The sequence below is a fragment of the Heterocephalus glaber genome, unplaced genomic scaffold (genome assembly GCF_053883595.1).
Source record: "Heterocephalus glaber isolate CG9 unplaced genomic scaffold, H.glaber_assembly_v1.0 deba00000122, whole genome shotgun sequence".
In the NCBI taxonomy this organism is placed as follows: Eukaryota; Metazoa; Chordata; class Mammalia; order Rodentia; family Bathyergidae; genus Heterocephalus; species Heterocephalus glaber.
The window spans coordinates 4252037-4276820 of NW_028258138.1; the positions used below are offsets into that span (position 1 = coordinate 4252037).

Consider the following 24784-nt stretch of genomic DNA (forward strand, 5'->3'; position numbering starts at 1 on the left):
CCCGAGTGCTGCCTGGGAGTCCTGCCCTGCCGTAGTACCCAGGCTCGGCCCGAGGTTGTGCAATCTAAGCGTTTCATCAGCCACATTCCCAGGCAGGAATCGAGCCATTGGGGAAGAGCAGCCAGCAGGCTCAGAGGAGCTTACCATTGCCCGCACATGCGTCACAGGCAAACGCCGCAGCTCACAAACCACCGCCACCCTCATAAAGGACGGGCGGCTGATGAAGGTCCTTGTGTCAGGCAGTGAAGGGACGGACAGCCAGGCTCCTGCTGCAGGGAGTTCCAAGTCCTCTCTGGATCTCAAAACTGAGATAAGGATTGACTCTGACCTCCTTCACCTTGCCATCGGGCGTGAACACAAGGCAAACAGTGGCCAGCCCCTCCCGGAGGCCGGCAGCCTGTGTGGGCAAGGAGAGGACTGAGGTGGCAGGAGGGCCACAGGCGGGAGCAGCAGGGACCAGAGGTGGCTGGGGCTGGCTCCTTGCCCCCCAGTACACAGGCCTGGCCCCTCTCCCACGTCGCCTCTCCAAGGGGCAGATTCTGGGACTCCCTCTCTACCACCCCCTGACATCTCTGTTGCCACCCGTTTTTCTCCTTGTTTTGGTTTTTGTTTTTTGAGACAGGATCTTGCTATGTAGTCCTTGGTGGCCTTGAGCTTGTGGAGATCCTCCTGCCTCAGCCTTCTAACTGCTGGGATCACAGGTGTGCGCCACCACACCCAGTTTGCTTTTCTCTTTTCAAGGTCAGGACACCAAGTGTGCTGCCAGGTTTAAATTCCCAGGGAACAGAGTAAGGGAGGGGGGTGGTGGCTCTGGGCTAGGGCCCGGAAGGACCTGTTCCTTTCTGCCCAGCACCCGGCAGGCTGTGGGAGCAGCAGAGGGGACCCCGGAGCTGGTGTGGCGAGTTCTGCCCAGACCTGCCTGGCCTTGGGAGGACGTGTTCCTCGGGGTGTAGCCACTCAGGCTGCAGGAGCTGACTCCGTGCCTCCCAGGCAGGAGGAACCAGCGCAACAGCAGTGCCTGGAGGTGGCTTGGATGGACAGAAAGGGACCACTGGTTGCCCCCAAAGCCTGGAGCCAAAACTAAGGCAAAGGAAAAGAAAGACGGAAGCCCCAGAGCGGCCGGGCCCCAGCTTGAGGGCTTCCCCACTGCTTGGAGGGACGCTGGGCCCCCAGTGCAGTTCCGTGCAGCCACACACTCACATGGCTGGCAGGCCTGAGTGGCTCCTTCACCAAGGAGGGGTCTGCAGGGACGCTGCTTGGGGCTCCAGTCCTGCCCCTGACGTGACTGCACCCGAGAAACTCATCCTGGTATGTGGCGCTTGTACAAGGGCGTGCCTGTGTGCACGCAGGGTGCTCGCACGTCTATGTACTTGTTGGGGTGGCAGCCACGTGGGAAGCAGACGGGAACAGATGAAATCATCCTGTTGGAAAAGCCCCATGCGCAAGGGTCAAAGGTCGGCACTGGAGACTTCAACTTCCTGCGAAGTGGGGTCCAGGAATCTGAGCATGGCAGAGCTTTCTGTCTCTGGGGACCACACCAGGCACCCCAGCCAAGGCCACCCCTCAGTCACCACCCCAACCCCAGGGCCAGTGTGATCCAGTGCAGGCACTCTGGGTACCAGGAACAAGGCCCGGCCAGGGGCATCTGGGGCAGGCAGAGGGTGAAGGGCAGTGGCTGGGCCAGGGGCTGGTTCCCCACTTCACACAACAGTCACCCCATCCACGCTGCCTCCTGCCTCCCTCTCCCTGTCCCCATTTCCTCCTGGGGGTCTGTCCATGTCCAGCCTCCGTGCCTTCCAGAAGTGCAGGCTCAGTCCAGGCCAGTGTTGACCACAGTGCGAGTGCGGGTCCAGTCAGGCTGCTCTTGGTTCTTCAAGGAGGGTGTCTAGCCTGCTTGAGCCACAGAGGGCAGGGTAGGAGGTCTGGGGATGGGTGAGGACTGTCCCCCTGCCACACATGCACAGCCACGGCAGAAAGAGGCAGTATGGACCGCCCAGGCAGGCAGTGCTGGCCAGGGAGGCAGAAGCAAGCATCCTTCCTGGTCTCCTGATGCTCCTGGTGGCTCCAGGCATCCCTTGGCTTGCGGCCCCATCGCTCCTGGCTCCATGTCTGTCTCCTAATGGCCTTCTCTCTTGCAAGAACACGTCTCTGGACTTTGGGTGCATTCACATAACCAGGATGACCCCATCTCTAGGTGCTCACCTTTATCCCACCAGCAAGGAGTCTCTTCTCAGGGAAGGACTGCTCCCCAGGTTCTGGGACATGGGGGTGCATTTTTTTGGAGGACACCATTCAACTCACCACACTTTTAAGGTCTGCACTGATTAGTGGTGGCATGGAGCTCTGGGCGTGTGACATGTAAGAGCTACTGGGAGTATCCATGGAGCCCACCCTGCCATACCTGGTGTCATCCCTGGGGGGCTCCCTGCTTCACCCCACTTCACCATAGTGACTGGAGCTGTGTGCAAAGCCGGACACTGCGGTGTCAACCGTAACAGGTACAAGCGTCCTAAAGCCCCACAGCCCTGGTGGCTTCGGGCACAGACACTCACTGCCTCCCAGGCTGAGACCAGTGGCTGGTGGGTGGCATCCTCACACATGCACACCGTCCCCCACCGAGTGTGTCCGCATCCCACCCTGCTCTTCTGGGGACACAGCTGGAGCAGGGTCCACCCTGACAGCCTCACGCTCACTCAGTCTCCTCTTTGAAGACCCCATCTCCAAATCAGGTCACAGCCTGACGTCCACTCCAACACGTGGCCTTGGGGGCTTGCAGCCCACGACAACGACATATAGGGACAGGTGCTGGACACCTCTTGCTGGCTTGAAACTCACACTGTGAAGTGGGCGGACCAAAACGCTTCTGCTTGGCCCGGTGATTGAGACACAAGACTGGTTGAGGACCAGCTGCCCTTTTCAGAGCCTCTGTTCCACCCCGAGCTGGTCCCATGTGACGGCGTGGGTCCTGGCCCATCCTCATGTCTGGTACAGTTCCACTCCTATGCCATGGGCAGACAGCAGCACTTGCAGGTGTGCACATACCCAGGGTCATGGGTGTGGTGCTGCACGCCTGCATTCCCAGCACTTGGGAGGCTGAGGCAGGAGGATCACCATGAGTTTGAGGCCAGCCTGGGGTCCACAGTAAGACCCTGTCTCAACAAAACAAAAAAAGCGGCCGAGGGTGGCCCTGAAAATGCTGTGAACTTGTCAGGCAGTGGGAGGGACTCAGAGAACCCCGGACCTGGCCACACACAGTGAGAAATGTGCGCTTAGGCCAGCCTCAGCCGCGGCCCAGCTCCCGGACAGGAAACTAGGTTGTGCTGGACTTATTTTGAAAGCTGCTCTTTGCACAATGGCTTGGACAAAAAAATCAATTAGCATGTCAACAGAGGACAGGGGCTCGTCATGCTGCGGCCACCAGTGACCAAGGTGACCCAGGTGGCTGGAGCCCATGTGGGTCAAAGGGCATCTGGGAGCAGAGCCCTGGGAGCAGAGCTCTGCCTCCCTCCCAGCCCCCACCTGCTGCTCTGCACGGGCTCCCCAGCCCAGTGGGCAGGGGTGTGGGTGACAGTGGAGGATTTCCGGGCTCCATGAAGGACCCAGGGGCCAGGCTTATGACAGAGAGACCACTGCAGTCAAGGAGGGATTCTGCTGCTCCTTCCTGCTCTCCACTTCCTCCCCTGGATCAGGAAGATGACGGAGGCACAGGCAGCCCAGGCTGGGCACAAAGCATCCCCCAGCACAGGGCCAGCCTAAGCGGTCTGCTCGCCTCCCACCTCCGCCTCCTCTTCTCCAGGAGCAGCACCCCACAGCTGCCGCTTGTCACACCCGCAGCCAGCCGTGCTCCCCTCCACGCCCCCGATGGCTCCTGCTGTGTTTCTGCTTCATGGAGGAGGAAACGGAAGTTCAGAGGGGACCAGGAACTCGCTGATAGCAGAGGGAGGCAAAGCCAGGATTCGCACCCACGTCATCTCCCGCCCGCCCACCAACGGCTTCCGAGTAGCCATCTGTTGCTGGAAACCCTCTGGCAGAGGGATCGGCAGATGACTGGGGGCCGCTTGCTCTCGGGAGTGAAGACACTGCCGGGCCCCTCCTGAGGCGCGTCACTGAGACCTATCCTCCATCCTGTCCCCTGGGCAGGCCAGGCACAGGTGAGTAGTGTGACAATGAGCTCGTGTCCCCCACACTCCGCCGCCCCAGCCCCTCCAGCCCTGGCTGTGCCCTGCTGTCAGCAGAGGGGAGGCTGGGGCTGGGCTCTGTGGGGGTCCTCCAGGAACCGCCTGTGTGCCCTGCGACCCGACCCGGGGCTGGGAGTGAGGCCCAGCTCTCCTTGGCCAGGACCAGGAGCGTCCTCAGCAGAGATGCAGGGATACGGGGTGAGCCTTCCCGCCTAGGGACACCCTCGGAAGGTCCCCACAGGGCTGTGAAGATGCTTCACTGGCTTCGTGGCCTCCCCATGCCTACAGGCTCCTCCATCCTGGGAGGCTCAGCCCAGCCCAGAGGCTGCGCCACCCAGGGCTCTCAGGGTCCCCTTGGGGCTTCTGTGGGGGTGCTTAGCTATGGGGGTGCCATTTCCCAAGTAGCCTTTGGGGTTGCCCGCCCCTAGCTGCCATCTGAGCCCCCTCCCACGGCAAGGACAAGGTGGGAACCCTCGGCCTGGACCTCAGCGAGGCTCAAACCTGTGCTCTGAGCCAGCCTGGCTGTCAGAGCCTCAGCCCAAGCCGAGCTTGTGTGCTAGAGATGATTTAAAAACATGGCAAATGCTTACATTCAAAAAATCCATTACAGTAAAAGACACGATGCCAAAGTCCCTCTGAAAACCTCCCCTCATTCAAACATACTTCTCCCCCCATCCTGGCCGCTTCCTGCAGCAGCTCTGGAGCCCTCTTTCCTGAGAGTCTTTAGTTCCGCTGTCCTGGCTGCCTCCATGTCCTGAACGGATTCAAACGTTACCCTTTCATGGTCATTTTGACTTTCAGGAAGAGCCGGAAGTCACACAGTGCCAAATCCAGTGAAGTTAGGTAGATGCGGACACAGCGTCATATTTTTGACACAAATTGCTGTAGCATTTGATCAGTGAGGGGTGATCATAAAATATGGAGAATATTTAAATTGTTTTAAAAACCTTACTAGAGTGGAAGATGGATTGCTGAGAAGACACATTATGGGATAAGTGTGCTCATCGCAGGGGGAATGTTTCAGAGGGATAATGCGGCAATGTGTCTTGTACTGCAATAAAATTTTTGCCATATCTTTTGATCACCCCTTGTAACCTCCCCATCCACCCTCTGCCCAGGGTCCACCGCATGCCCTACAGATTTCCAGCACATCTGGTTGGAGCAGCTGTGGGAGCCACACAGCCAGTGGCCCCTGTGGGTCCAGGACCCAGGAACCCTCAGGCTTGGAGCCTGGCTGGCCTGCCATCCCCACCTGCCATCCCTTCCTGTCTCTCCGCCCCAGGCCCACTAATCACACTCTGAACGCAGCCCTTGCACCTTCGAGGTCCTCGTTGTGTCAGCTGCCTACCCCTGTGCTCACGGCCCTGTACCCTGGCCAGGGGCAAACACTGCTACCCTCTGGGGTTCCTAAGGCCCATCTGCCCCCGTTATGCTCCTCCGCACAGGGCTGCCCTCTCCTCCCCGCCCCAGCCCTAGGCTGAGTGTCAGGGACTGTCCCCCTGCAGGGCAGGAACAGAGCTGCAGCAGCAGCGGGTGACAGGTGACCCCACACACCCAGGCCCTACAAGGGCAGGACCGGGGTCCCCTTTGGAAGAGCAGATGGGGTGGGGTTGTGTAAACCCTGGTGCCCTTCTAAGGGTTTTCTAAGATCCTAGAGAGCAAGCTGGTTCCCTGGAGTGGCATGGGGGTCAGCTGGGAGGGGCAGGAGGCTCCACCGAGTCCCCATAGTGCAGCCTGAGCCCAGGGGATGGAGGAGGCCTGGTTCCAACCAGAGGGTGCAGACACAGGTGAGCAGACAGACATGGGAATACCTCCCGACCCGACCAGCGGGCTCCGGTTCTGGGCATCTTGGCCTCACACCCAGCTCGGGGGTGGACCTCTGAGAGGACCAGGTCTGGCACACCGAGCTCCTGGAGGCCAGCAGAGGTCAGGATGTTCTTGCTCTTGTGTCCAGTGGGTCTCCGGTTGGCACGAGGGCAGAGGACCGTGCCCCCTTCTGTTCTCGTTACTCAGCCGACCTGGGGCCCAGTGGGTGGCATCAGGGGTAAGGAAGGTGCCCTGGGTGGCAGCGGGTGGCCCTGTCAGGGAGTGCGTGCGTCCTCCTTTAGGGCCAGAACCCACGACCACGCACCGGGTCAGCACACGGGCAGCCAGGCCACCAGCAAGGTTGGCGTGGGGCACACAGTGAGGCCCAGGGCACCAGGGTTCGCTGCCCCCCTCAGGAAGGGCCTGCTTTGGTTTATGGGCCATTGTAGACTGACGCCTTTATAAAATAAAACAAAAAGGCGCAACTAGAGAAATGAATACAAGGCCAGTATTTTTATTGTTATATTGGACATTAACCGACCCTGTCCGAGGCCATCAGCACCTGGGAATGCTCTCAGAGACAGCTTCGCTGTGTGTTGTAGTCAGGGTTTTCAAGGGAATCGATTTAATGCAGGACATATAATTTATAGGATCATTTTATAATATTCACCCCAAACGTCAAATGCAGAGGAGTGCAGGAGATCTGTCCTCACCCTAGAGAACCGGAGAACACAGTTGAGGGTCTGGATCCCATGGCAGTGTCCCACACAAGTCAGGCCAGAGGCCTGGAGCCCATGGTGATGTCCAAGGACCAAGGGTAGGAACCAGAAAACCTGCGTCGGCAGGATGAAGGACCTGTGCACCAGGCTGAGGGATCCACGCTGGAGCCAGGAAGCGACACTCAAGGTAAAGACCAGAGCTCCCCAAGAGAACAGCAGCCATTCCCACAACAGCAAGTGCCTGAGCCCCGATGATGACGAGAACAGCTGAGTTCCCATGAGGAAAACCAGCCGCGGCAAGCTTCTCCAGGAAAATCAGCTGCATGCGATCTTCCCCTGCAGCTCTCCCTTTATGCCGTTGCCAACAGTCCTCAGGTGGGTCTTCCATGCCCAGAACCACCCCGAGTCAGTTCAGCTGGGCGGTCCAAGTCGCCCCTTAATTAACCCACCACACTGCAAATGGTGACAAGTCATTTTCCTGAGTGGCCTGGTCCTTGGCTAGCTGTGGTCAGCATCTGCTGTCAGGGTCCAGCCACGGGGAAGAAGGAGACCAGTGCCTGGTTTGGCTCTGGGGCCTCCTGGGTGGCGGGGGGGCGGGGGGGGCGGGGAGGACACAACTGGGAGGATCTCACTTCGCTGTGGCTTCCAAGGCCTCCTGAGGGTTGCAGCTCTGCCAGAAGTCCTGCTGATAACAGCCCTCTGTGACTCAGTTTCCCCCTCTGTAAAATGTGCTCAGCAGTGGTACCTGTCTTGGAGCGAAAGCTATACTAAGAGCCTGGGAAACGGGTACCAGAGGGTGTGCTTACTTTCTCAGTGACACAGGCCCGCCTGAGCAGCCCCAGATGGGTCCTGGGGCCAGTGTGCGTTTACTGCCTGAGCTGCTCGCAAGCCCCAGGCCCAGTGCGCTGACAGTAGAGAATCCAGGGACTGGGCTTGCCTCTGGCCAGGCTGCCTCCTTTCCAATCAGCCCTTCAGGCTCGGGGCTCCTCCTCGGCTCCATCCCTGGCCCCTGCAGGTGGAAGGCCCCTTCCCCCACTGCCTCAGCCCTGCTCCCTGGGAAAGAACTTCCGCAACTGAGGGAGCATGGAACTGGAAAAGGAGGCTGCCCTGGGGAGCAGCACCTGAGCACAGCTGAGAGCTGCTTGGTGCAGCAGGGAGGGTTGGCCTGGGGTCCCCAGCCTGCCGGCGATGCCTTCTGCTTCTTGCTGACTAGATTCCCTGCTGGGGACATTGCCCAGCCCCTCTGTGGCTGTCTTCACGAGTCCTTGTCAAACCTAGGAAGTGAGTATATCCGTGGGCTCTGTGCTGTCCACCTCCCAGGTCTCCTACAGCTTAATTTTAACTCTAGCTGCAAGTCGGGTACCACTGCTTCCCCAGTTGACAGATACGGAAACTGAGGCTTGGAGAGTCTGGACCTGTGCAAGAACCCCTCCCTCGGTATCCGATCACCCTGAGTGTCGGGGCTCCTCAGCCCCAGGGGACGCTGGCTTTAGCCAGAGGCCCTCACCCCTCGCCTCCCCTGGTGATTCCCCAGCCACAGACCCCGCTCTCTGGCTGTATTCAGAGTTGGGCCTGGCTCTCCTGCTCTTCAAAGCCCACTGCCCGTCCCTACACCCACTGAGAGGCCTGACTCACATCTGCCTTCTGCCCCTAACAAGGTCATCGGCTAATTTCTCTTTAGCACGGTGGCTTCCTCAGATGGAGAGTGGCAGTTACTTTCCCGGGGTCCACGCACGCACGTGACGGTAACACTAAGAATCCCGCGCGCCCGGGCTGTCCCCTGGGCACACATCAGCGTGCAGACGCCGCGGATCCCAGGACACCTGCTGCAGTGTCCCTCGGTGTGAGGTCAGGGGTGAGGGCAGAGGGAACAGGCAGCCAGGCTGGCGGGCACTCGAGGGCAGCCTGTTTTCCTCTGCTGCCTGCTCCTGATCCCCTTTTTAATGCACTTTAATCAATTTTGGTTGATGAGGTTAAGCCTGTTGACTCAGGATCCTGGCAGGAAAGGGACGGCTGCGGCCTGTGTGTGGGGTGGGCACGGCCACAGGGGTGCAGGGGACCCTGGCCTGGGGCAGAGAGTAGCGTCAGAAACCAACCCCGGCAGAAGGGCCCCGGCAGATGCTGAGCGGACATGGCCAGCCGGGGCTTTTGCCGCCAAGCCTAGCCTGAAGTCCCAGGCCAGGCCCTGTCCGTGGGGAAGCACGGAGTGGCCAGGGCGGGGCCAGTGCGCACCCCCCACTCACCTCGAGGAGGCGCCCACTGTACCAGCGCCACACACTTCCTGGGGCCTGGAGGGTCGGCATCTCTGCAGCCAGAGTGATTTGCTCTGAGCCCGGGCAGGGGGCCACCGTTGGCTGGGCCCTGGAAGGAGCCCCCCCCCGCCCCACCCAAGGAGCTGGGGAGGCCCTGGATTCTCTTTCCTGCGGCAGCCTTCTGGGAGGGCTTCTGCAGGCCTTCGAGGCACCTGGGTGTTCCTCAGCTTGGGGGAGCCCAGCTTGGCTGTAGGAGAGGGGGGACTGGGTGACACTGGCTGAGCAGGACACCCTGAGCGCCGCAGGGCTCCACCTCCATCCCTGGGGACCCCTCTCCCACGGCTCCCTGGGGGTCAGGAGTCCTGGCCATGCTGCCCACAGGTGGAGCAGGTGGGGCTGAGGTCCGGGGTCCTGGCTAGAGCAAAGGAAGTGAGGACAATGGCAGGTGGCACACAGAGGGGGGAGGGGATCTGTCCTTACGGGGTCCCCACTGCCCTGGTGGGTGGAGCACAGCCCTCCCTGGCCCTCTCTGGGTGTGACTCTGCTGGAGAGCCCCGTGAGGTCTCAGGGGACATTTGAAGGACCCTGCCAGGGAGGTCCAATGGAGGCACTCACCAGAGAGCCAGGTAGGTTCGTTTTAGTTGGGGTCACGATGTAATTCAGGCTGGCCTCAAACCCAAGGTGACCTTCCTGCCTCAGTGTCCCCAGAGCTGGGCCCCCACCTGCAGCAGAATCCCCTCCCTTCATCCCAAGCTTACGGTTGACCATGAGGAGCCTGCCACCCCCTTAGGGATCCTCTGCACCCCAAGCTGGAGCTTGGCCTCTCCGCACCTTTTCTGTATCCGTGCTGCCCACAGGAGCCCTCAAACGTCCTCCCTCTGGCTGGACAATGATGCTTTGTGTATACTTTTACATTTATAAGATTTTTTAGCTTCTGCAAATTAATTTTTTCTTTTCTTTTCTTTTCATTTTTCCTGATACCGGGGATCAAACTCAAGACTTTGCCAATTCGAGGCAGGTGTGGCACCACTGAACAAAATCCCTGGCCCGAGATTAATCTTTTCTGTTTCCATTGGGCCCACTTTACAAAGCCAGTCGGGCAGGGTGAGGTCTTCCTGGGCTCCGTTCCTTCCCCTCTCCCACCGTCCCTCCCCCTTGTCCTGCCTTCCTGTGCACCTCACCTCCCACACGTCGGACTCACCCTCAAAGCCAAGGCCAGTGCTTAGGTCTTAAACCATCCTCACAATGCTTAGCTCTTCATTAAGACCCTGAGTCAAAAGAGAAAGAAAAAAAAAAACACCATGAAATCGCTGAAGTTTGGAAACATAGAATTACTGATGCCCTGGCAGTGGCTCCGGAAACTTCCAAACAACTTTGGGGGATGGAAGGGGACAGGACCAGCATGAGGCGCAGGGCCTGGGGGTCCTGATGTGCAGTGACAGGCCGGGCAGGAGCCCTGAGGTGCCCTGTCTCGGCCGTGCCTGCAGGAGTCTGTGTCCCCCGCCCAGGGCGCTGAGCACTGCCTGTCCCCGCTGTGCCTCCTCCTGGACAGGGGTGGGTACCTGCTTGCTAACCTCCAGCCGCCCTCACCACAGAGACCTCCTGCTTTCTGCAGGAGGAGACCCCTGAGGGTGGCCGCATGGGCACCCTGGCATGCCTGGCAAGGCCACCTGAAGAAGGACTTGGTGACAGCCCTGGACAGTGGGTGGGGCCCCTGCGGACACCTGCGGGTGGCCACCTGTGTGGGGTGGAGGAGGCAGACAGGTGTGAGGTCAGCCCTGGCAGAGCAGAGGTCTTACCCATGCCAGCCCCAGCTGGGAGGGGAGGCCCGGGCCTCACACCAGGCCTGCAGACGTGTGGGACATGTTACTGCTGTGCGTGCCTTGTCCCGCCTGCCCCAGCTCTGTGCCCTACACCCCCCAGCGACGCTCTGTCCCCCTCAAGCCATCTCAGCTCCTCACTGCGCTTCCCAGCAAACCACCCTCTCCCAGAGCTCCTGCTCCAAGCCTGAGGGAACTGCTTCCCCTTCCTGGGCTTGGGGCTGATACCCGGAGGCCTCTCAGCCAGCAGCAGTGCTGTCAGCTGGTGGCCTGGGTGGCACTGTCCTGTGTGGGACCCAGAGGCTGCACATGGCTAACTGGCGCAGTCAGGGTCTCCTGGAGCTGGAAGAGACTCCCACTGTCCTGCAAGCAGGGCTCCCGGAGGCAGGGACCGTGTGGTCTGTGTCAGCACATGGGGACATCACCCAAGAGGGACAGCAGCAGGCCCTTCCCGCCAGGTGGGCAACTGTGCCCACGGTGCCACCATGGCCCTGGCTGGAGGCAAAAAGGTCTTGAACCCTCCAGGAAGGGTTCACAGGGCAGGGGCGCCCTGGGCCCCTCAAGGCTGGAACCAAGCCCCGGGCTGCAGACGGGCAGTGAGCATGGGCCTGGGCATGGGCACAGGGGTCCAAGGCGTGGGGTCCCAGACCTTCCACAGCCCCAGGGCCACACGAGACAGCATGGCTGGGGCCACACCTGAGGCCCTCCTTCAATTGTGAGCCACAAGTAGAAAGTAATGGTCGGGGCCTCAGAAAGTCCCGGCTCCGCTCTGCCCACCTCGGGTCCCTTGTTGGGCAGTGGAGTCCGCTGTCAGCCGGGTGAGCCCACAGCACCCACAAACCTGGCCGCTGGTGAGGAGGAGAGTTGGCAGAGGACAAAGTGTCACAGTCCAGCAAGAGAGAGAACAAGGAGGATGCTTGGAATTTGGAGAGAGGGAGAGGGAGAGGGAGAGCCCCGCTCCTGCTCCTGCTCTGATCAATCCGGTGCTCTTAGGGGAATGAGCACTTCCCTCCTCAGCCGGCAGCCTCTGCCCATCACACACACACACAGCACACGCGCCCAGAAACCCTCCTGCGAGCAGCACATACATGCATACACAACAGCGCACACGCCAGCCAGACAGGCTTGGGGTGGTGTTTGCGGCACTCTGAGTGAGGTGCAGGGCCCTGTGTTCCCATAGGCTGTCGTACTGAGGTCACAGTTGACGGCCATGACCTCCCCGCAGGGTCAGAGGGGAAGGGCTCCGCTGCCCGTGGGGAGGTTCTGTCAGCTGCCAGCCCCATGGGAGCTGGGGCCCCAGAAGAGCTTCGCACCCTCTTTGCAGCCACATGACTTTGTGGAGATGTAAAGGATCCAGGGCTGCCCGGGTTCAGGGCGAGGGCTGGAACGTTGTACTCAATGGGGCCCGGAGGATTTTTGGGGAGTGGCACAGCTCTGCATGACTGTCACAGGGACTCCTGCCATTGTACATGGATCCAAACCTGGGAGTGCCCAAGCCCAAGCACAAACCTCGCCGACCTCAGACCTGGGTAACGATAATGTGGCAGTGTTTGCTCCTCAATGGTGACCAGCGTCCTACACCGCTCCAGGCTGCCAACACAGAGGCACCACGGGGGAGAGGGCAGCAATGAGGGAATCTGTACTTTTTGTCCATTTTTCTGTAAAATGAAAACTGCTCTAAAACAATAAATTTCTAATTAAAAAAAAGAAAGAAAGAACGAGGAGGAAAGAATCAGGACAAAGGCTTGGGTGTTTTGGGAACACATCCCCTGCATGGGCCCACCGCAGAGAGGCCAGCGGTGAGCGGCTGGGCTCTGCGCTCCTCAGCCCCAGGCCAGTCAGTGCATCCTGGAGCACCTACCGTGCAAGGCTCCAGGCTGGGCATGGGGCTGCCAGCCAGGCTGGGCCCCGTTTGCTTGCGTTTGCTTTGACAAATCACTGCCGAGCCTGGAGGTGCCAGGCACTTGACTCACTCGGCTCGCAGTGCCCGATCCTCCTGTCGCCGGGCTCCCCCACCATGCCATGGGTTTGGGATTCTTGCTGGATGTCACTTCAGGGCACTGCCAGCTAACAAAGACCATGAATGTACGGCTGAGGCACTGTCATCTGCCACTGGAACTCCTGCCTGGTGTCCTGTGACCACACTGTGCCCCGCACCCACCTCGGTCAGGCCTGGATGCCCACGGAGTGCATGGACAATGACAAAAGTCTCCTCTGGACAACAGCGATGGGGACAAGGAAGCTGCTCCCTGTCATTTGCCCACGGCTTGCTCTTCTGAGTAAACTCAATTTCCTGAGCAGATGCACGCGCACTCCCACACTCCAGACGCGCGCGTGCGTGCACACACACACACACACACACACACACACTTCTAAGTCTACACCCCTCATCATTCCTTTCAACAGCTGCTCCTCAGCTAGGATTTCAGGCGAGAATGAGCCTTACAAGAAATGACCAAGGAGGCTGTGTTCTCAGTCCGCCAATTTGCCGCCACCTTTCCAGGTCCAGGGGTGAGGAGGAAACTAAGGGGTGTCTCAGGATATTACCTCACCTTCCGCCTGGAGCCCTGGTAGAAAGGAGCATGCCAGCCCCTCCTCTACTGCAAGCACCAGCGTTTCTCTTGGGTTACCAGAGTGAGCCAGCCGGCTTCCCCTATGGACTCGGCTGAGGCGGTGGAGGGAAGGACCCGTTGTCGATGCTGGCTTAGTGGAGCGCCCTCAGAAGGCCACCCTGTTCTCGGCTTGTGCTGTGATGTCCTCCAAGCTGGCCACACAGGAACTTTCCCAAGGCCAGGGAGCCCCAGGGAGCTGTGTGGTGCCTCAGCAGCCATACCGCTGTCTGCACGGGACCAGACTCCTCATCACCCGGCTTCTGCTACTTCCTCTCCTGGCTCCCACACCCCAGCAGCAGGGACACTCCTTGCACTGGACAGAACTGATCCCGCAGTTTAGCCCATTTTTTAAAAAACCTAGTGAAATACTGATCGCCAGGGGCAGATAACTGGTCAAGAGGAAGAAGGCGGCAACATTCACCATGATGGACATGGGCCATGGAGCAAATCAGGGTGCTCCAAAGGGAGCAACTAGAAATGACTTGCTCCTGATGGAAGGACATAGCACCTATGAGGACATCACAGCATCACATGTATGATGTCACTGCCATCATCGGTGTCACCATCAGCACCTCTGTCGTGATCAACACGATCACCACCATCATCAACATCCTAGCCACACTAGAGACTAATTAAGCCCTGGAATAACCCACAAGTTTACAGGAAACTCAGAGACAGGGACATATTAAAGAACACTACAGAGATGCGGCCAGCAGAATCCAGAGTCCAGGGAATTCTACAGGACCGATGACCAGGGAACAGCAAGTGGAGCGGGGGCAGGAGAGGAACAGAAATGAGGGGAGAAGGGAAGGGTCAGAGTTCAAAGGAGACCTTGGAGTGATATTGAGCTGAGGATTTAGTAATCAAACAAACCAGCTGTAAAAAGAGAGGCAGCTGCTGGGAAACTTTAGACAGTGACAATCAGATTATTGAGGAGTTAATTGTTAACATCTTAGGTGTGATAAGGGCATATGGTCATACTTTGTAAAGAATCTGTGATCTCTAAAGCTAACCACGGAAGTGTTTTTCTGCTTTAAAAAACCTAGAGACAGGAGATGGGGGGCAGTTATGGGGGGTTAGGGGATGTTGTGGATTAGCCAAGATTGACTATGCTATTTTGCTCCCTCCACTGTCTTTGATGTTTGATCGAAAAGTTTCAGATACATGGCCAAAAAAGAATGACAAACGTGCACTGTGAGGCTCAGCTTTCCTGTCTTCTGAGTCCAGCCCAGGGCTCAGCACGAGGTGGGAAGTGGGTGCCCCCCACATGCCCCGGGAGAAAGCATAGCTTCTGTCACACTTAGCTTCAAACCTCATCTTCTGGGAATGTGTAGACACCTCTATCTTACAGCCCATGAAGTATTTTGGTGCACTAGTCCTTGTGGCATCATTAAAAACAAATCCATATACAGACACCGGGTCTGTGTGGCCAACACTGTGTTGTTAAAGGGCGGGATGTCACGGAACATGGGGACCACTCTTTTGGGGAACTCTTGCAGTAGAGTAGCACCCAGGGACCTGCCCTCTTGGCCCAAAGCCCTGGTGCCCTGGTGGGCTTTGGGCGCACTGGCCATGCGAGCAGGCAGGCAGCTGCGTCCCCCTGGGTCACACTGGCTTCCTGGATGGCTATGCTTACCTTCCAGGATCCATCATCATTGTCCTGATACTCTTCCAAAAGTGGGCTTCCTGAGAGTTGCTTGTGTGCCCTGAGTCTGGGTGCTGCTTCCCCAACAGGGCAGAAAAGCTGGGGTTGCATTCTGAGGTGTCTGTTTCATAGTTTACACCCATAGCAAGTGGGGTCTAAAGCCCTCAGACACTGTCCAAGCAAACCCCAAAGAGACCGGTGAGGCGCTGGAGTGAGCCTGACGAGGCGCCCTTGCGCACCGTCTCCCCGCCCCCCCCAGGGTCCTGGCCGCTCTGCTCCCCACTCAGATGCATGGGAAAGGTGGATCCCCTTTCTTCCCGCAGCCTGGCTCACATTCCTTGGGGTGGCCCCTGCCTGCAGGGAGGAAGCAGCGTCCCTTTCCCCCCTCTCCTGGAAGATGAGACCCTTGAGCCAGGCACGAGCAAGGACAGCCACGCTGAGCCCCAGCTGCAGGGGCTAAGGGAGGCAGGGATGGGGGCATCGTGGGTCCCAGCACCTCTGACTCATTGGCCAGGTGGACACAGGGCCCAGGCCCTTGCCTGCTGGCCACACTGCTGTCCATGCATCTATCCATTCATCTGTGCGACCGTGGAACCAGAACCACACTCCCTCTGGCGCTGCCCGCCCTGTCCTTTTCCTGCACTCGGCTCAGCTCACTGAGGCTCTCGCCCTGCCCTGGCCTTTGTCTCGCTTCCCCGCTGGCCTGGCTGTTCTAGGCTGTTTTGACTTCTTGGGCTTTTCCTGTGCAGTCTTCCCTGGAGTTATGTAAGGAGCTTTATGGAACTGGCTGGTTCTGCTGGGCGGAGGAGGTCCCCGCAGGGCTGGGCCAGCTCAATGGGATCCCAGCTGTTGGCTGGATCAGCACCCTGCACCCCCAATTCCCACCTAGCTCTGCCCTCAGGCACGGCCCTGGGATGGCAGGACAAGCAGTAGCCTGGGCAGGGGCTGTCCTCCCTCCACTTGACCAGTGATGGAGCTGGGGCCCACAGAAGAGGGACGGCTGGGTCAGAGGCTGAGCTGCAATGACCCTAAGCACTGGGAGGGCACAGGGGTGGCACTCGCCAGGGAAAGAGCAGGTGGCTGCTCAAGGGCCTCAGGGTTGGCAAGCGTGGGGGAGAAGCTGGGCCATCTCTCCAGCTGGCACTTGTTGCTGTCAGGGGCTCGCCGGGACCTGACTACCAGCACACCAGTCCTGGCCAGCGGGAGTCCCCTGGGGTGCAGGTAGCGAAGGCCAACAGGCAGCAGGAGGCCCTGTTGCTTTCACCCAGGCTGAGGGTTTGGGGTCCCGCTGCGGAGTCTTGGGCAAGGTGCAGGAGGCAGAGATTTGGCGTGACACCAGCGAACTGCAGGGTGGTGGCTCCCAGCTGGAGTTGCTCCTGAGCCCCAGGGACCCCAAGAGAGCTCTGTGAGGGAGTGGGGTCCCAGCTCACCACCGTGAGTCCCTGAGCAGCTCCACACACTGGGGACAGATGAGCCCAGCCCAGGGTCCACCAAGTCCCCACCGCGTGTCACCTGGGGTAGCACAGGGCCAGCAGGCCGAGTGTTGGTGTCCCCAGCCGCCCGCCCGCCTGGCCGGCTCTGACGCGTTCGGCTTAGTCTGGGACAGGGCTTCCGCCAGTTCCTGTGCACCAGGAAGCCTGCTTTCCCCTTCCTGAACGTGAGCTGCCTGCCTGTTCCCAAATAGGAATCCTGTGAAACCCTCTGCCGCCCACTGCTGACTTCACCTCGGAGATCCAGGGCAGGAAGCTCCTTCCCCTTGTCCCGCTGGCTGATGAGAGCCAGGAGGAAGCCTCTCTGCCGGGACCGCCTCACGCGTAGCAGGGAGGCCTGGCTTTGCCTGAGTTTCCAGCTGGCCCAGTGCGACCTGTCTCCACCCCCGCAGGCCACTGCTCAGCCTCCTCCGTGACCCTGCGGGGGGCAGAGTCCCTGCATCACAGGAGCCCCTCGCCCGGGGCCCCATTTCTGTGCTTACTCCCAGCCAGCCACAGACCCAAGCTGGCTCTGTAGTGGCCAGCAGCGGGGCCAGTGGATGTGGGCACAGTAGCAACACAGTGACTGCTGAGAGTCAGGAAGAAGCAACACAGGGCCAGAACTTCCAAGTGGAAAAGGCCCAAGTCAGAAGCTGGGCACAGGGTCGCTGGGCACAGAATGGCTGCAAATGTGCCAGCAACATTGTGCAGACTGCTGAGGGAGACGCAGACTAACAATGGAAGAGGCATCTTCACTGTGGAGTGAGCTGTATACAGTTGCCAGGATTCCACCCTCAAAAGGGGATTCCAAATTTCCAAATGGCTCAGCCTCCCATTTCCAGGACAGGGGAGGCCATGCTCAGAAGAAAAAGATTGCGTTCTAATGGTTTATCACAGACATTAAATTCAGCACCCATGGCCCAAAAGATTCCAGGCATCAGATCCCCAAAAGGACAAGGAGGCCAAGGCCACAGCTCACCCAGCCATCTGTCTCCCCAAGAAAGGCCTGCTGCCCTGGCTGGAGCAGTCCAGACACAGCATGGCTCCCGTCCTTATCTGTCCCTGCCCACCAGGCCCCAGGGTCATAGACGGGTCCTAGGAAGTACCTGAAGCCACCCTGCCTGTAACAGGCTGCAGGTTCGCTGATCCCTGCCATAGAGGATGAACTTCAGGATGCATCAGGGGCCAGGTAAAACCTGCTCACTCCAAGGCACAGCACGGGCCCTCAAGGGAGACGGGTGCTTAGTTTTCCAATCCGGGGTCATTTATGCTCTTCTGGAGGGGTGGGAAGCCCCGGAAAAAGGCAACCCCCCCCACCCCTGAGCAGGGCTGGCCCATGCTGCCAGTATGGGCTCAGTTCCGTTTTGTTTAAAGATAGGTGGTTCAAATACTCCCTGGATTCTCTCGACCTGCTCCCTTATCTTAGGCTCAGGCTCCTGATCTTTTCTCTCTCAATTTGGTGGGTTTGAGTGTTTCTAAGGGTCCTGGGCATGCATGATGGGTCTGGAAAGAAAGGAGCCTAAATTAACCAAGGGAAGCTGACATAGACCACCATGGGCCACTTTGACTGGTTGTAGAAGTCGCAGCCTGTTCTTTATTTGAGCCCAGGCTGGCCTTGAACGCTCTGGCGATCCTCCTGCCTCAGCCTCCTAAGTGCTGGATCACAGGTGTGTGCAAACACACCCAGCCTCAGTCTTCTTAAAAGTACAATTTTTACTTATGATTTCCTTGTCTGCTTTCTGCCTGTCTTCTGTTTCTTCCACCCCTCGCACCCTGACCTTAGCTGAGATGGACAGGTGACTCCCCCGAGTCCCCAGGTTGGTGGCCACAGCACAGCTGCCTCTTGCACCTCAGGATGGAGGCCAGGGCACGTGCTCCGGGGCTGGGTGCTGCAGAATGGTGTGGGCTCCTGTGAAACAGGTGTGGGGTCTCGGGGCCTCTGGCCGATGGGCACCCCGGTGTGCTGTGCCCAAGGGTGGGCATCACCCTCCTCCCTGGCCTTGGGTCCTCATTTCTGGATGGATCACTGGGCCCCCCAGGCCCACCCTGGCCTCGGCTTCGGGACTCACTTGCACTGCTTCAGGACGGGGCAGTGGCCGGCCACCGGCGAGCTCTGGGGAGCCCAGGTCGCATCCAGCCCTTTGAAGGAGCAGCGAGGCTTGGGTGAGGTCCAGGGTGCCCTCCTAGGGGGACGGTGGCTTCAAAGGACAGAGGGGAGGTTCCAGCCAGGGGCAGCCGGGAGCCACGCTTGCTTGTTCGGATGGCAGAGCTGAGGGTGCTGCTGCCGATAGCTGCAGAAGAGCCCATGTCACCCCTAGAGGGACAGGAACCTGGGAGCTCAGAGTCCCCATGCTAGGACCACCGTGCGACAACCCCAGGCCGGTGAGGGCACCCTGCATTCCTGGAGTCACTGACCGTGGATTCGCTAACTGACCATTTACCCAAAACTCTGGACCCCTCAGCCTGGTTCGGGCCACTGGACACAGCCGTTGACCAGCAGGTGCCGGACTGGGCCTAGGAATGCGGCTAAACCTCAGCAGGGTCCGGGTGGTCAGAAGAGAAGGGCTGGTGCCATCGGAGGGCGTGTGCCAACTGGCAAAGTGGCACCACAGAGCGGCAAGAAGGGGAAGGCTTTGGGGACGTGCTCAGTGAGCCAGCTCTGTCCATCATGCCATGGGAAAACGGGTTTCTCCAGTCCGTCTAACTCTGAAGACACACTGGAGCGTGCGCTAAGTCCCACAGCCACTCTGCAGCCTGTGTGGCCTCCAGCAGGCGGCTCAGCCTCTCTGTGCCCCGAAAGCGCAGGGAGCACTGCTTACAAATACTCCGGGGGACATGTCCAGGCCCCGCAGGCCTCATGCCTCAGACCTGCAAGAGCGGGGTGCCACTTTAGCCCCCCTCCCAGCTGGCAGCCCCGCCGGGGACCCCGGGCCCAGCACCGCTCCCTCCCCTGTTTCTTGCTCCCTTTGTCTTTTTCCCCCTTCTCCCCTCCCTGCTGCTGAGCCCTGAACTGCACGTGCTGCCCAGGACACTGTCACCGTGCTGCCCAGGACATGAGTCACCGCTGTGCGTGTAGACAGGAGCCCCGCATCCGCGGCTACTGTGACCCCGACGGCCTGTCATGTGCTCATAATGGTCTGATCAAGGACAGTGGCGAGTACCAGGTTGGCCCCTTAAGATCACGTCACCTGTATTCCTGTAATTCCAGTATTCTGGGAGGCTGAGACAGGAGAATTACAATTTCGTACCCAGCCTGAGTAATTTAATGACTTAGCGAGACCCTGTCTCAAAATAAAAGATATGAAAGGGCTGGGGATGTAGCTCAGTGTGAAGGCCCCAGGTTCAATACCAGTACTGGAAAAAATTGACACTGTAGCCATCTGTCTTGCCTGGGTAAATGCACACCGTACGTCTGTACAGAAGTGGAACCATGGAGCCACACACTTCCGGGAATGTGTCCCCAGCACTAACCCACGCAGCACTGTGTTGCTATTCATTTCATCCCACCTGCGGAGCAGGAAGTGGGGCAGTGCTCAGCCCAAGGCGTCCCTCACTAAGTGGCCCAGCCTCTCCTTGTCCTTCGGAGGGCCGATCCTTGGGGTGCCAGCAGGACAGAGCCCCAGAGATGCCTCGGGGACCCACTCATCCACTTGAGCCATCGCTCCCCTAGGGTCCCCCCAAGCCCCAGCTCAGCCCTGCTCTTGGGGGACCCCAGCTGAGACCATCTCACGTAAAACCCAGGGGAAATCCCTCGGGAGAAAAAGCAGCAGCCTGGTGGCAACTGGAGCCTGGGGACACGAGGGGAACTCATTCCCTCCCTGTTCTCACTGCCTCCATCCCTCTGGAGCCTGCGTCGTGGGCGCCTAATCTCCCCGGAAACACGCTTCTCACAGAAGCTATGGGATCCTGGGTCTTGCCTGGGACAAAATTCGACCACCTTCAGCCTCACACGCTGACACTTCCGAGCCTGCAGTAGCTGGGAAGCAGGAACACACGTGTCTGTCCCTGCTGGACGGACAGATGTGCACGGTCCTGTCCTATAGTGGACAGTGTTGGTCACAGGAGGGAAGGAAGCTGCAAGGCCTGCCATGATGTGATCAGGCCCCCAGGCTCAGAGAAGCCAGGCACACGAGGCCACTGCATGAGTCCCCTCCTGTCAAACGCCCGGCTGATCAACAGAGACCACAAGGCTGCCGGGGCAGCGCAGGACAGGGATTAACTGGAGAAGGCGCAGGACCTCTACAGAGAGCCCTGTTCTAAGCAGATAAAAGAAATGTGGTCTTCACACCCCATGGAGCACTACTCTGCCAGAGAGAAGGATACACTTGTGTCGCTTGTGAGAAAACGGATGCACCTGGAGACCACAATGTTACGTGGAATCAATCAGACACAGAAGCTGAAATATTGCATGGTTTGTCTTAGGTGAGAGACCCAAAGTATAAATAAATTAAAGAGCAAAGTAAGAGACAGATTGTGGGAAGCAAGGAGGCAGACCTTTTGCCATGGGAAGAGGACGAAGATGTAGGGCGGGGCATGTGAAACCGGCCAAGGTGTGCTATGTCCCTGCACTGCAAGGAATGCGATCACTGTGCCCTGCAGGCGTGGACCGATCAAAATAAAAATTTAATAAAAACCAAACAGGAGTTGGATTGACTGCATGATACACCCCGAACAGGTGAGTTTTATGCCATGTAAATTCTACCTCCATAAAGTCACGTAGAAGCAAACACAGGCGGATGACGCACTACAAAGAAGGCGACTGGGTGCCTGGGGCGGGCGGGCGGTGCCACCCTGCGCTGGCAGCAGATCCCGATTGGCAGCGTTCACCTAGCATGTGGCCAGGCCGCCGCAGGGCACTCCTTCTTCCATGGCACTTCTGTAACTCAAACAAGAAAAGCTTAAACAAATAAATAAACAAAGAAGGCAGCCATGCGGGCAGCCGCGCCCGCTGGGCGGGAGTGGGAACATTCCGTCCTGTCCCAAGCCCCCTCGGCCCGTATATGTGCAGAGACGCTGAGTGACGCCAGCCGGTTCCGGTGCCGCAGCCCACCCCGCCCTGGGCTGTGACCCCAGGATGCACCTGGGAGGGCACTGCCGGCCAGCAGCGTCCTTCCACTCCCAGAAAGGGCAAGCCCCCCAGAAAGTTACCAATCTGGGCCTCCACCCCCACTGTTTTCCCCGCCTCCTCGAAATCCCAGTGGGGACAGCAGCGGAACAGAGGAGGCTTAATGCGGTGAGGAGTCAGGACAGGCAGGGCAGAAACACTCAGCCACAATGCCCAGGAATGCCCCGCTCTTCCCCATGTTTTATTTATTAAATGTAATGTATGAGTAAAGGGGCCCTGGAAACGCTGGGTTTTGCCAGTTAAGGTTTGATTAGAAAGATACTATAAGTAAATCCCCTCAAACCAGTAAAACTGTGATCACTGATTTAGGGTGTGTAATTCTTCCAAACACTCTCCACTTCGGGAGCCGCAGGCAAAACATCCACAGATGTACCCGCCTCAGAAATGACGGCTCAGTTACCCTCAAACTCATTGTAAAATAGTGCTGTCTCCTTCGCTTTTTTCTTTTTTCTTTTCTTTTTTAGAGCTTAGCTTACACCACTGCTCCTTGTAAAGTCTTCCTGGGGCTTGAATCCTATTGATGGACTGCTTTTTAACCTTGTATTAGGAAACTGCCAAGCATACAATATCGTACAGGAGTAGAATAAACCCCCGTGTCCATCTCCCTACAGAGCTGCCTACCTGGCTGAGGATCAGCCCTCCTGTCTAAACCCCACTGGATTATTTTGAAGTAAATCTGTCATTTCAGCCATCAACAGTTCAGTAGCATCTCTGGATGACAAATTTTTTTTTTTTTGGTACCGGGGATCAAACTTGGGACCTTCTGCTTTCGAGGCAGGCGGCAGCACCACCCAGCCAAATCCCTGGCCCTGGATGACAATTTTTTTTTTTAAAAATCTTGATTCCATTATTTCACAAAATAAGGTTAATAATTCCTTCATACATTCAAGACTCAGAGTGCCTGGCTGTCTCATGAATGCTTTTGGTAGCTTTTTAACCCTCAACAGACTTCAATTCCTTCTCCTTTGTTCTTTCCGGGCTCTAAGGAGGACACGGATGCTTATGGCCTCTGGGCCTCCACGTGGGGGGTTCACACCTGTGGTGGCTCAATGCACCCCTCTGTCCCGTGTCTGGCAGACTGGGGCTGACTCACAGGGTCCAGCCAGAGCCCGCAGGGTCCTGTTGTCCCTCCGCTGGCCAGGGTCCAGGGACTCCAGACAGGGTCACCTGCCCGTCCTCTGTGAAGGCCCCCGACTGCTCTGCTCTCCACACTTCAGTAGCCTTTAACGCTGCGTCCCACAGCCATCATTTCACTGGAAGTTGCGAAACAACAATATTTTAATTCCCTTGCCCTTTCTTCATTTGTTAACTTTCTGTAAAGAACTCTCACTGTCTCTGACAGGATATGGTAACTCAGCTCTGTAATCCCAGCACTCTGGTGGGCTGAGGTACAGGGATAGTAATGTCAAACCCAGCCGGGGGAATTTAACAACTTAGGGAGACCCTCTCTCAAAATACAAAATTTTAAAAAGAGCTGGGAATGTAGCTCAGTGCGAAGGCCCCGGGTTCAATTCTCAGTACTGGGAAAACAAAAAAAAAAGGAAAAGAACTTTTCCTTATCAACTCTGTTCACCAGGATGAGCAGGGTAAATCCTTGTGGCTGTTCCTTAAGTATCAGTTCTCAGAATAAGTTGGTTCCCTCGCATCTTCTGAAGGGGAGCAATTAATTGACTTTTTTCTTAAAACATGGTGACAAGCACAGGTGAGAGCTGTGAAACAGGAGAGCAGGCATAACCAGAGGAGGAATGCATAGGTCTGTGAACTACTGGCGACATCAAGGCCAGGAGCTCTTGCAAGGAAGTCGCATCAGCGTGTGGCCCGAAGGAAGTGACGTCAGCATGTGGCCGGAAGGAAGTGGGGCGAGTGAGCAGGGACCCAGTGGCTCCTGCAGAGGCCTGGGCAGGAGGGAGCCCAGCAAGACGCTCAGCAGTGGAGGCCGTGTGTTTGCAGGGGTAGGGGTGAGGGTGAAGGAGGTACAGACACACTGAGGGCTGCAAATAGAGGGTTACAGTTAGCAGAACTTAGAGCCTGCCAGACCCTGTGACTTCAAATTGGAAAGCACCCTTAAGAGTGTGTGTCATAAACCCTCAGGAGCTTTCTGATACACTGTGGAAAGGGAGCCCTGAGTTTGCAGGTGAGCAGCCAGAGGGTCTACAATGATCCGAGTTGTAAAAGGTTTGCATCAGAGACAGGAGTATGAACTCACAAACACACACAGGGTTGCATGTAAAATATCTACACATAGGTACACACACTCAGGTCACCACACACCCGTGTGTCTCTGCTCTGCCAGCTGCGAGGACCTGGAAGCAACGACTCCCCTCAAGTAACCAGCACCCCAGCTCTGGGTCTTGGCATTTCCCACCCTTCTCTGAAACAAGGAGCCAGGGGAAATGGCCATGCTAGGACTGGGCAGGACGTGCCGAGGGTGAGCCCAGCACCCCACCTGGAGCTGGACAGGAAGTGGTCAGCAACCAGACAGAGCCACCCACTTGGCTGGCTAGGGCAGAGTGACCTGGGAGTGAACTGCAGGTGCAGCCAGTGGCCAATGCTGGAAGGAGTCCAGTGACAAGAGGGTGGTATTGGGCCAGAGCCTGAAGTATAAAACACACACTGCACATCCACGCTGATCTAAGTAAAGGACCGGCAAACACTCCTGCGGAAGGAGACGAAGCTCCTGTCACAGCGGAACTGTGCAGAGTTTCTGCAGACTCTGTCCCCAGCAGGGCATCAGCCGTGCAGAGCCACTTCCTTCCAGAGAGCACAGTGTGGAAAGGGGAAGGGTCACCGTACAGCCAGGTGGCCTCGGGCAGCACTATAGTGGCCATCCGGGCCGACAGCATGAGCGCCTGGTACAGGATGAGAGTGGCAGGTAGGCTCCGGACCCCTTCTAAAACCGCAGCCGGGTCCCATGAGAAACCCCAGACTGCAGCAGATGGCCTCTCAGGGACATTCTACGGAACACCCAACAAGCCCTCCCCAAAGCCATCAAGGTCAAAGGCAAGGAGAAGCCGAGAAACTCACAGCTAGATGCAGCCTGAGGAGGTGAAAGGTCATGCGTATCCTGGGTGGGTTCTGGGACCCGAAAAGGACATTGAGGGAAACTGAGGAGGTCAGAGTAAAGTGTGAGCCCTGGAGAACGACAGTGTAGCCATCGC

At 58.1% G+C, this 24784-nt stretch overlaps 2 long non-coding RNA genes across 4 annotated transcripts; one reads left to right on the top strand and one right to left on the bottom strand.

Annotated features, from left to right (window-relative positions):
* The first annotated feature begins 1521 nt into the window (after positions 1-1521).
* Positions 1522-14802, top strand: LOC101701797 (uncharacterized). Of its 3 annotated transcripts, none has more exons than XR_015451477.1 (2): positions 1522-4151; positions 5297-14802. It is a non-coding gene; the product is annotated as an uncharacterized LOC101701797 (long non-coding RNA). The 3 variants fall into 3 exon arrangements; XR_015451478.1 differs by having other exon boundaries at positions 6703-14802; XR_015451476.1 differs by having other exon boundaries at positions 6830-14802.
* On the bottom strand, positions 6479-17045 carry LOC147830316 (uncharacterized). Its single transcript, XR_015451481.1, has 2 exons — positions 10157-17045; positions 6479-7448 (listed from the first exon to the last, which is right to left on the bottom strand). It is a non-coding gene; the product is annotated as an uncharacterized LOC147830316 (long non-coding RNA).
* Between the last annotated feature and the right edge of the window lie 7739 nt (positions 17046-24784).